Consider the following 11,349-nt stretch of genomic DNA (forward strand, 5'->3'; position numbering starts at 1 on the left):
CTCATTCTTATGCATATGCTGTCTCCAGTGACCATCAGTAGCATGTGCCTTGAGAAAGAACACATAAAGCCAGAGAGAGCTTACAGTAAATCTTTCCCAAATACATCCTCCTCCTGGCTTCTGACAATCAGCAGTTTATGGACTTGAGTGGCCAGACCATCATGTTTCATAGTCCCCAAGTTCTACCTCTACGAAAATTTAATCTGAAGCCATTTACACTTTTCACCTTCATGGTGTTTTATTAAAGTGAGTTCCACAATCAATTATACATTTTTTATATTAAAATAAATTAAAACAAACAAAAAAAAAGGTTTTAAACTTGTCTCTATATTATTGAATTTGTCCTTTATTTAAGAGAAGTCATGAATGATTCCACCCTCTATATCTGTAACACCCTCCATACCTTTTTTTTTCTAGCTTTATGACATGAGAACCCTCCAAGATTTTCCAGCCTGAAGTGTGCTAGTCATGCTCTGATCCTGTGGATGTCATTCCAACATTCCATACCTTTAGGGTTTTTTTTTTTTTTGCTTTTTTTTTTTTTTTTGCTGCTTATCTCTGAATCCTTCTTAGTTCTATCATGTCTTTCCGAGTTAAAGTCAGACTATAGGCATGAGTTTTGACAATGCCAGAAGTATTCCTGTTTCATCCTGTTTTCCATTTCCTAACTTTGTCTTTTGCACCGCCCCCCAGTAGCATTTGAATGAACCACCTACAATAATGCCAAGACCACTTGTTTTACACGAAAATTTGAATTACATTCTCCATTAACATAATGCAAGGTGTCCACAAAGTCCTACGACACTTCTATGATAGCCATGAAGAATTAGCCCAGCCACCACACTCAACACCACAACCTCCTCCTGGTGCTATGATTGCAGGACAACACTGATAGCAACTTTAACATAGTCTTTTAAGTACAGAGTTGTTCTGGGAATAAAGCATATTGTGAATTAAAGCATAATATGAATGAGTTTTGTATTATCTCTAGCATTTATGATATTTGACATAAAGCAGGAACAAAAGGCTGTAAAAAACATTCCATCCATTTCTTGGGAGACAATCTATAATCACCAGAAGCCTGAAGAAATGCTCTATGCTTGATTCTTATTCTCAGCACTCTTGCTTTTCCCTTCTTCAAGAGTATGATATGGTGACAAATCAGGCTCAATTCTTCAACAACCCTTCCCCACCTCCCAAGTTAATAGAAGAGATGAAAAACAGCTGCCTTCCAATTTGCCTCTGTTCTAAATAAGTGATTCCCACATTTATCAGAACTTCATCTAGCTATTTTTTGGCACCAACATTTTCCCATTTTCCACATCACTTAGAAATAGAAAGGGGAGAGCATAAATACACTCCTCCCCCTGCTGCCCCAAAATAAAAAAACAGTGGTGTCAGATTTCACAGTGGGACACTTCCTTTGCAAAATTATTCATTGTACTTAATGACTTTCTCCTCACAGCATGATTTTTTTAAGTCATTTTCTCATTTTGCACATCCAGAACAAGCAAAATCAATGCAGACTTTTTAGAAGCCTAAGGAAGATCTTAATTTACTAGTTCTTCAGTGCTAACTGGCAGAGTTTGATCAATACCATTTCTCTTGTAAGAAAGAGATGGTTAATCTCTGCATACTTCCAAAGGTACTTGAAAAGTATTGCTCTTTATCACCCACTGAGACTCTCCAGGTTCTATGCACATAACACTAGCTTCAGAAAGAACCAAAGGTATCCAAATTCAAAAGTATCAAATCCTGCTTGTCTGTGCAGCAAGAGAAAATTATTTCCGAAGACTTTCAGAAGGTAAAACCATACTGCTATTCCAGGGAGAAATTATGTATGTATGTATGTATGTACATACAACATGTATGTATGTATGTACATGCAACATGTATGTACATACATACACACACATCTCTCCACAGCACAGGGAAAGACTCTGCCAGCTCTCTAGTAGCACAATAGCACATCCAAAGAGGCAAAGACAGCCCACACTTCACAATGAGGAGAGTCAAAGTTACCTCCGGACTGGAGTTTCTGATGACCTGCTACCTCAAGAGAACTCCAAACAAGACAATATTTGTATTCAGTGTAACTTGCTTTAAGATATTAAGGATTATTTCTCAGTAAAAGGTATTCTGTTCTTGCAGAAGTGATCAACCTTCAGAACAGACATAACAAAATGTTCTTGTCATGCCCAGCATCCCACTATATTTCTCTGGTATCCAAAAGACATCAGATGCACCTGCACTGAATTGCACTGACTGGGCTCAGGCACTGGTAATGGAGATACCTGCACACATACTATCAAGATCTTCCCAGCATTTAAGGTATATAGCAAAGAATACATTCAAATCCCAGCTGCAGAGCTTGGGACAGTAGGTCTTCTAGGAGAGACTATGAATTCTGTGACTCTGATTATGCAGGAAGCTAAGCTAAATGTTCATAGGRATGGATCATTTTTGGCCTTACCCATTTAGTGACAGACTTTCATAGCAGATTACAAATGTAGTGCTTGATTCAGCCTGTATTTCCTTTAATAAAGACAAGTCTTACTTGCCTGCACATGAACCAGGCTGACACTGACAACAGTACTAACGTTAGCTCTAGCTAGCCTGAATTCTACTTTTGATTCCAGTTAAAAATATGATGCTCCTTTTATTTTCAAAGGGAAATAACCATGTTGTTAATAAAAAAAAAAAAAAAAAAAAAGTTGCAGCAGCTTTATAAATTGGACAAAAATGCTGTCACATCCCTTCTAAAAAAAAGAATTGAGTTTACCATTTATAAAATATAGGTATGGTTATGTGCTTTAAGTAAAAAGTATTGGAATTTTATAGCCTGAGGAGCTAGGTAGGTATTTTATTTATATTATATTGATATTTATTTATACTTAAGTTGCAGTATCAAGAACATGCATGTTTAATATACTGGCTTATCCTGTGAGCCTACGAGATGCAGGATAATATGATTTCCATGAAAGATCAATGGATAGAGATCATTTGTCAGAAGAAATTTTTCAACACAGAAAAACAAATCCCCTCCCCCAGTTTGCTCTCATTTGCTGAGATGCAGAGAAATTCAAACTTAGAATGACAGGGACAGCTCGATAGGCTTCAAGTAGGATGAGTAGGATGATTTATAAGCTCTGTACAAGGACCCTAACAGACTGAAAGTTCATCAGTTTCAGGACATGCTATAAAAGCTCTTACCCAGAGATGCTGGGCATGTGGTTGAACAAAAGAAAACTAAGAAACTAATAACAAACAGAATCAGAGCAATGTTGGATGGAATGAACCTCTATAGCTCTCTAAACCAACGCACTACTTAAAGCAGAAGTAGCACAAACACTAGATTAGACCAGCTGTGGCTTTGTCTAAACAAACCTTGCATACACCCACAAAGACGAAAAAACATCACTGAGTAACCTGTTCTAGCACTGCAATATTCTGAATTCAACTTGAAACTCCCAAGCTGCAACTCATGGTCACTGCCTCTTATTTTTTCAGACCAACTGGACCATCCTCACTTTCTTGTTCTCTTGTGAACTGGGGGTTCACATATCTGGATTCATGTATCTAGGTGGGATATTCCAGGGTATCCTTCCCTGTGCCAAGGAGACAGAAGTGATAACTCTCCTCAGCCTGCCAAGGAGCTTTGCATCCCCTCTCAAACATCACAAGTTAAGATTGACTTAATTCTCAAGTTTCTCAGGCACCCACTGGACTGAAGCTCTACCATTCAGTGCATCAACTTCTGCCTCATCCCAATTGAGAGGCATGTTTTGTCACAGCATCTAGACAGTTTATGAAGATAAATGAACAATACTGGGAACTGTATTTCCCACAGCTTTCATTTCTGATCATGTTATCACCCTTCATATTTCAAAAAGATATATAACCTATACTGATAAAACTTTTCCCATCTCATACAATTCTCTACTATATCGAGATAAGACAGTTCAGTAGCAAGACTGCATTTTAAATCTTTGACAGTTTCCCACCCTTTAAGAAGAGAATAAGGTGAGCTCAGCAGGAGACTCACAACAGCGAAATCTGTTTGGAAAGTGAAGAACTGAGCTCAAGAGTAGATTTTCAGTTACCCATTTGTTCACATAATCTAAGGGTATACACAAAAAAAAATCAGATAGGAAAATAGGGTGATGCTCAATGCATTTCCTAGTGGATACAGGATGACTAGGAGGGTATGTAACATGAAACAGAAAGGGTATAGATCGGGCCATACCCACAGCAAACCCACTTTTTAATAAATGGTTTAATTGCATCTTCTGATCAAATGAAAGTAAATACAGGATTTTTTTGTTGGTTGCTTTCAATAATGCCAACAGACAAAGGGTGGAGATAGTACCAAGATGCAAAAAAACAGTAGCTAGAAGGAAGAAGTAGTATCTCAAGCTAATTTTCTGTCTAACCACCTGATCTCCCACACACACCTCTTCCCAAATACATTTAATTAAGCATTACATTAAGCAAAAATCAGCCAATATCTGCAAAAGACTGGTATCTTTTCCAGAAATCAGCTGCAGTGTCATTTGTGTTTTTAAGCCTCTGTTTAACAATGTCACTATGGAAACAGATCTGTGATGCCCTGCACCTTATCAGGCTTTCTCTATTTAAATTCTTCTCTTAAGTTTTCAACAAAGCCATTCACTGAACCTCAACTAATCTAAAATTCTGTCAGGGCTCTCTCCCCGTATCCTCCCTTTTTTTTTTTTTTATCCCGTTGCTCTGCCTTGTCTCTTCCAAAAGGTTCTCTCCCCCACCAATGCTGCCATGCTGACTGAAAAATTTGGGGGGTTGTTTATTTGTTTGTTTTGTTTTTGATTTTTTTCTCACATCTATTCASTTCCTAGTGCAGAAGTGTTATGGCTGTATTTATTGCCAAGCAGACTATATAATTTTTACCTCTGCCTTTTTTTTTTTCCACCCATTACATGAGTCCCAATGAAAATTCCACATGTTCAACAGCAAACATTTCATTTCACTTTCAGCTCCTAGGAATCTGCRTGCATCTACATCAGATGTGCATGTAAGTTCTCTCTGGAGAATTTGGAAGTATGAAGGGTTACGTCTAGGTAATACCAACAGTTTATCAGTTCCAGATGCACATGGAATCCCTAAACCTGTGTTTACAAAATCTCCAAATATCAGAATTCTTTTGGGGAGAACGGAAAGCAGGAGAGCTGTGAGGTTTCAGGGTTCCATTATGCAAATTAAAGAGGGAAATTCTGAGTTTTTCCTCATTGCACCCAAACTGGATGTTTACATAGGAGTCATAGTACTGCTTTTAGTGCTTAAGTGAATACTGTAGCCTCTGTACCAATTAATGAAATACATGCTACAATCCTTATCCTTCACCCAACTGGATATAAGCCAAATATCATCACTTAACTTCTGGAGTTTGGGGKTTTTTTTGTTTCTTTTCTTTGTTTCTTTGTTTTTGTTTGTTTGTTTGTTTTTAATACTGCCCATTACTACAATTTAAAGGAAGATTACAAGAGATCCTTCTCTCTTGTATCAAACTGTCTAGTAATACTGAGGTAGCAGGAGTACCTTACCAGCTTGCAACAGAGTTTCTGGAAGAAAAGGATGAGAGATTTAATACAAATTTTACTTTATTTTATTTATAAATTTGCTCAATCTGCTGGGGTGCCTGAGGAAGGAGAAGGAGGCATGACACAGTAGCCCTAGCCATGTTATAGCTGTTGGAGATCACAAGGAGAACTAATATAAACAGCAAGGCTATTGTGATTAATTATCCAAATGAGCTTCATGACAAAACTCATTAAAATCCCTGTTTTCTAACAGGATGTATACTTTAAGAAGATGTGAAACAGACAGAAAGCTTAAAACTCCAACATTCCTCCCACTTTGTTTTCTKTATTTATTATTTCTGCACTTTCATCAAGCAAGGTGTCCATTGGAGATAGGAACAGCATGATTCACAAGCAGTACTCACTGCTGTTTAGTTACTTTTGTTGTAGTTATTTCAAAATTGYATTTCCTTTACTCCTCTCATAATTTACCGCCCAGTAGCTTTTATAAGATGTAAATTATGACAGATTGTGATAATACATTTTATGTAAAAATCTCCTTGTTCATTATACAGCTTATTTTGGTTTGCTGAAAACAAATTTAAGATTTGGGGGTTATTTTGCTTTGTTTTCTTCTATCACTCATATTCCCAAATTAAATATTCTTCACAATTCATCTCTGGGAGCTATCACTCTGTTGCCATTGAAAGTTGTATAAACACACTGCTGATTGTCAGAGGCTTAAGAGTTGGGCATACAACACAGAAGTASGAAATACAGTTCCGATTTGTTTTCTTGCAATAACCCACCATTCACTTGATARCACCAAGGCATTCTCAGGGCCCAGRGCATTAGGCCACCAATAACTTCTTCAATCTCTTCTTGCACAGGTGGCAAAGGAACACAGCAAGTACTTGTCCCCTTGGAGAGAAATAGGTCTGTACCCTATTGCTTCAGTTTGTTTCTCCCTAAAAACATCTCTCTGATGGGATCAGTCCCGGTCTTGCTAGCACTGTCAACAGACATCAAGCAAAATCAAACAAAAACACTTCCACAAAGTAACTCCAAGTAACAAAGGACTGGGTTAATAAACCAAGAAACAGACTAGTTGTGGCTACAAAATAGCAACTAATATTTTTAGGTTAAAAATCAGAAGAATGCTTCCAAATATATCCAAGAAACTGTCTCCCACTAGTGAAAGAAGTCTAACTACACCTTAAGATCAGAATATGAAGGAGGCTGTATGACACAGATATTGGGAACAGGGCTGAACAGGCCCTCCAGGACAACCAGGTTTTATTCCTTGCAAAGATATTACCAGAGCTGGTTACTTCTGTGCATGTTACCCTCTCATTATGTCATGCAGTTCCCTCTGAAATTACTGAAAGTTGTGCTCACCCATCTGAGGGCAGAACTGGGCAATTTGCCTTTAGCCTCATACCGCTGAATACCCTTCCCTTGTTCCCCTCTCTGTCCATAACTTTAGGAATTAGACTTGGAATTTAAAACTCAATTCCAGATTTTCTTGGTCAAGATGCTACACTTTCCTCCCAAACAACCATAGTAATGAACCCTATAGAGAGGCTGCAGCAAATTTCAGCCCACCGTTAAACCTATGCCTAAATGACATACTCCTTATCATGAGCTAGAAGAAAATCATTTTAGTAACTAAGGAAGAAACACTTRGTGACAGCTTTGCTAGGCCAAGCAGTAGAAGAGCCAGCTGCCAGTCCTCTTGGAAGGAGAAGTGATACTGAAATAAGAACCACATTTGCTGTAAGAAATCTCAACCTCAGAGAACATTACTAGCTAGTTCTCTCTATTACAGATTTATAGCATGGCCTGGCTCACCACCAGTGCAATATCAGAGCTTCTTTGCAATGAAAACTGTTATTAAAGTTTGAAACTGTGGCCAAGGCTTTTCATTCTATAGCCGTTTATCATGTCCCACTCTTATAGTGCTAAAATTTCAACAGATAATGGTGTTTCTGGCTATATAAAAGTGTGTACAATAATACTTGAGAGTTAAAGCATCTCTTTTCCAAAGAGCACTCCTTGTGCTAGCCACTGGGGGCATACCGGCTCAGCACAATGCATCACTTCATTGGACGTTTTGTTAACTGAAGATATGAAAAAAAGTCAGTGGATGAGAAAAGTAGTTTAAGAGACCAAACGTGCCCATAGGTAGCAACATTTATTTATGTAGATGCAGTGTGAAACAGAAATGCAAAGACAGATGAAGAAGAAAAAACTGACAATTTTCCATATAATTCCTTATAACACTTCTAATGTATACTCATTATTGTTTGCATGGGAAACAGTCTATCTAGTCATACTTGAATAAAATTTAAAACTAGCTAGTGTCAGTGAAACAGCATGTCCTAAAAATCACACTCAGAAAGTGTTAGTTATAGATTTATTACGAACTCTCTTACACCTATACTGAGGCTGATCATTGGTCTTTAGCTGAAGCACAAAATACAGGAAGACAATTCCTGAATAGCAGTGTCTCAAGAATCTCTTACAGCTGCCGCCTGAAACATCAACTGAACAGAATTCATCAATTTAAGCCCCAGGAAATCCTGTATGTTCCACAAGAAGCACATCCAAGATTATTCCACATATTCCACAAGCACAGAATACAGGTAGTGTCAAATGACAGAGCTCCATGCTGACTGAAGGAGAAGCAGGTATTACAGGGCTTTTAACTCTCTGGTACTGATATGGGATATATCTCTTTATTGTATTACTCTATAGACTCCAGTAACTCTACAGAATTCAGTTTACCACAAGGCTACTGTTTTTCAGAGAGACTGACCCAATGACTGGTATTTATTTGCTCAGACAAGCTCCATAAAAAAAGAAAAAAGAAAAAAAAAATCATGCTACTCCCCTCTACCACTGCAAAGRAGACATCCTATTGCCAATCAGCCTGCCAGGAAAACAGCTGGAAACAATATCATTACCACAATCTATAGGCATCCCTCCAATGCATTAATCACACCAGAGTTCAATAACTGCCAGCATCTTTATGAACTGGAAAGGATAAGGCTGTGGTAATAAGGCACAGTCAAAATCAGTCCCCAAGGCCTAGTTTTAGCTCTTCCTCCTCTCTTTTGTTTTCTTTTTCTTTAGAAAACATCTAACATTAGCATTTTTATTCCAGTGTTTGAGTTTAAATTTACCATTTCAGAGGGCTTTGAAGTGCAGTAAAGCTTTCCAGTATATTTGACATACACAATGGAAAACGTCTCCCACCTCAGTGAAGCAAATGCAAGCATTCTCACACATGAGCCATCAAAAGTAACAAGACTTCTGGCTTGACTGTGGAGTTATCCACATAATTCCTTAAAAGGACATTGAAAGAGTCTGGAGAAGATGAAAAGTGCCAAGATAATTATTTGTGGATTGGAAAATATATATTATGTATATAAGTTAAAAGTTCAGTTTAAAATCATTATTAAGATTTCTTATCGTACAAAGCAGGAATGCTTTCAGACGCAGGTTAGTAGTACCAGGTAGTCAAGTTATGTCACAAACAAAGACATACCAAAACTCCGGGCTGGAAACTGAAGCTGCAGCAGTTTAAATTTAGAGTTTTCTTTTAAATTACAAGAAACAATAACAAATTAGGAAAAAAAAAAGTTTTGCATGGGATCTTGGTCCTGTCAAGGAAAAAGCAGGTGCTTCTCTGGTAGATGTGTTTTAACAACATAAGGTTTTGAGCATGTTATAAGAGCAGTGAAATGACATAGTCTCCTGAAAATTAAGGAAAAAGAATAGAAGCCACAGTAAATAAATGAATAGCAGCTATATAGTTTTACCAATTCAGTACAGCTCTCCATTAATAAAATAGATAAATAAAAATAAATCACCTCACTAAAAGTCAACCGCTTTTCATTATCTGAGGCAAAACGCTTTGGGGACAGTGACAAGATCTTTCTCAGTGTTAACACAGAAGCTGGCATAACACAACACAGTTTACTGATGTACTACATAGCTTCATAATGCAAAAGGGATTAGTCAGCCCTTGTCCTGCAATGAAGCTAACCAGAACTGTTCAAAATAACTGCATCATGTCCTGACACTGAACCTAAACTCAAATTTGTTTTTACAAGTTAAGATTCAGTATTTGTCAAACAGTTCAAAGCTTTTAATTTTTTTCTAGTAAGCTCAATTTTCATTTCCATAAATATGTCTCCTGTAAGTCTGGAACTCTTGCAAAGTTTTCCTAGAAAGCATATTCCAGTTCTCTCATTTGAGCATGAAAAATAACTCTGTCATCCAGAAGGGACAAGAGATAAGGAGACCGGGTAATAAATAAAAAAGGCAGTTATTGTACAGAGTACAAGCTTTCAATAAATGCTAGTAGTAGCTTTATTGCCAGATTTGTAGAAATCTAAATTATTTTTGGTCTTCTTTAGACATAACATCCAAGGAAAAACAATACGATGAAATAAGTAATGTAAGTATCCATTCAGAAGCTTTATCCAGTGAACTGGTAAACTGATGTTAAAATAAGGCACCTTCGCATTCAGACACAGACTCAAAGATTCATCTTTCTTACCTTTACTCAGACCTTAGCAAAGTCCCATCCAGCTCCTTCAGCTCTGATACTTCTCCTCTGCAAAAAATTTAGAATAAGGTGATTAAAATAAGAACTAGTTCTTTAACCACAGCATTTGAAAAACTCTAGTAGAAATCTATCTAGTAGAAATTCACATKAAGGGACGTATTTTACATTTAGAAAAAAATATAATTTGCTGTTGAAATTATTAACAACTACATATCAAACAACTAATATTTGGCCAAGTCTGACCAGATTAGCCATATAAGCTTACCCGTATGATTGTAAAATTAAGTAAGAAAATTAAATTAAAAAGATAAAACAAAATACAAATACACACACTAGATAACAGGCAAAGTCTTTCTGAAGCCTGGGATCAAGAGCAATTCCACTGGCAAGTAGTTCCTCAATGATCACAAAAGACTCTAACAGCCACTGGGAATTAATTTGATGAGAAAACATTAACRGTAACTTACTAATAAGAGATAAAACTACATAAACAAACAAAAAAAAAACTGTGTCATGAAGTCCATTTCCTCTTTATGACAGAGGACTGTTTTATTTGACATCATTTCCCCTCCACATACTACAATGAAACAATGAGATACAGGTTTTCACCACAGATGTTATTTCAGACAGCTTTGATGGAAACATTGTCTGGATAACTTCACTTTCATTTTTTGCAGTAACTTATGAAGTATCTCTACTTCATTATTTAGCTGCTCATATGATAAGGAATTCCTGCAACTCATCAGCACTCATCTATACATTTCGCTGCTGCAGGCTCTCACAGAAAGCAGCATGTACATTTCCAACATCCTTCTGGTCCACACAGTCTCGAATTCAAGACCTTCAACAAAGCACAGACACATAGCTAGATTTGAAGGAAGACTGGTCCAGTACTCAAAGGTTAAGTAAAGGCTCGAACAGACTAGCTTTGCAGATTTAGGCAAGGTGATTTATAAGATGCAAGGTGATTGCTACAGTAGAGACAGGACATAGCCCAGAAAACCTCTCTCCCATGCTCTTAATACAARCAATATACAACTTCATTGATACAGTACAAAGAGAGCACAATACTAGTTTTTTKGGCTATCTGGGTGCTCTTCATCAGTATTAGTTTCAAATAGCTAAGCAGTATTAACCAAGTATAATTTGTTTAGTGTATCTTCTTTCGACACTGGACAACTCTTCTAAATGCATCTGCAGAAAAAAAGAAAAAYTCTG

The 11,349-nt window shown here is 37.1% G+C and overlaps 1 protein-coding gene across 1 annotated transcript in view; it reads right to left on the reverse strand.

Annotated features, from left to right (window-relative positions):
- The window catches only part of MYLK (myosin light chain kinase), a 176,356-nt gene extending 166,219 nt beyond the window's left edge, over nucleotides 1-10,137 (reverse strand). Inside the window, exon 1 of the mRNA XM_026054306.1 lies at nucleotides 10,123-10,137. The gene's annotated coding sequence lies outside the window, so the exon portion shown is untranslated. The remainder of the gene's footprint in view (nucleotides 1-10,122) is intronic.
- Nucleotides 10,138-11,349: the final 1,212 nt, after the last annotated feature.

This window comes from Nothoprocta perdicaria, unplaced genomic scaffold, assembly GCF_003342845.1.
Source record: "Nothoprocta perdicaria isolate Ctin4 unplaced genomic scaffold, notPer1 scaffold_0, whole genome shotgun sequence".
Classification (NCBI taxonomy): Eukaryota; Metazoa; Chordata; class Aves; order Tinamiformes; family Tinamidae; genus Nothoprocta; species Nothoprocta perdicaria.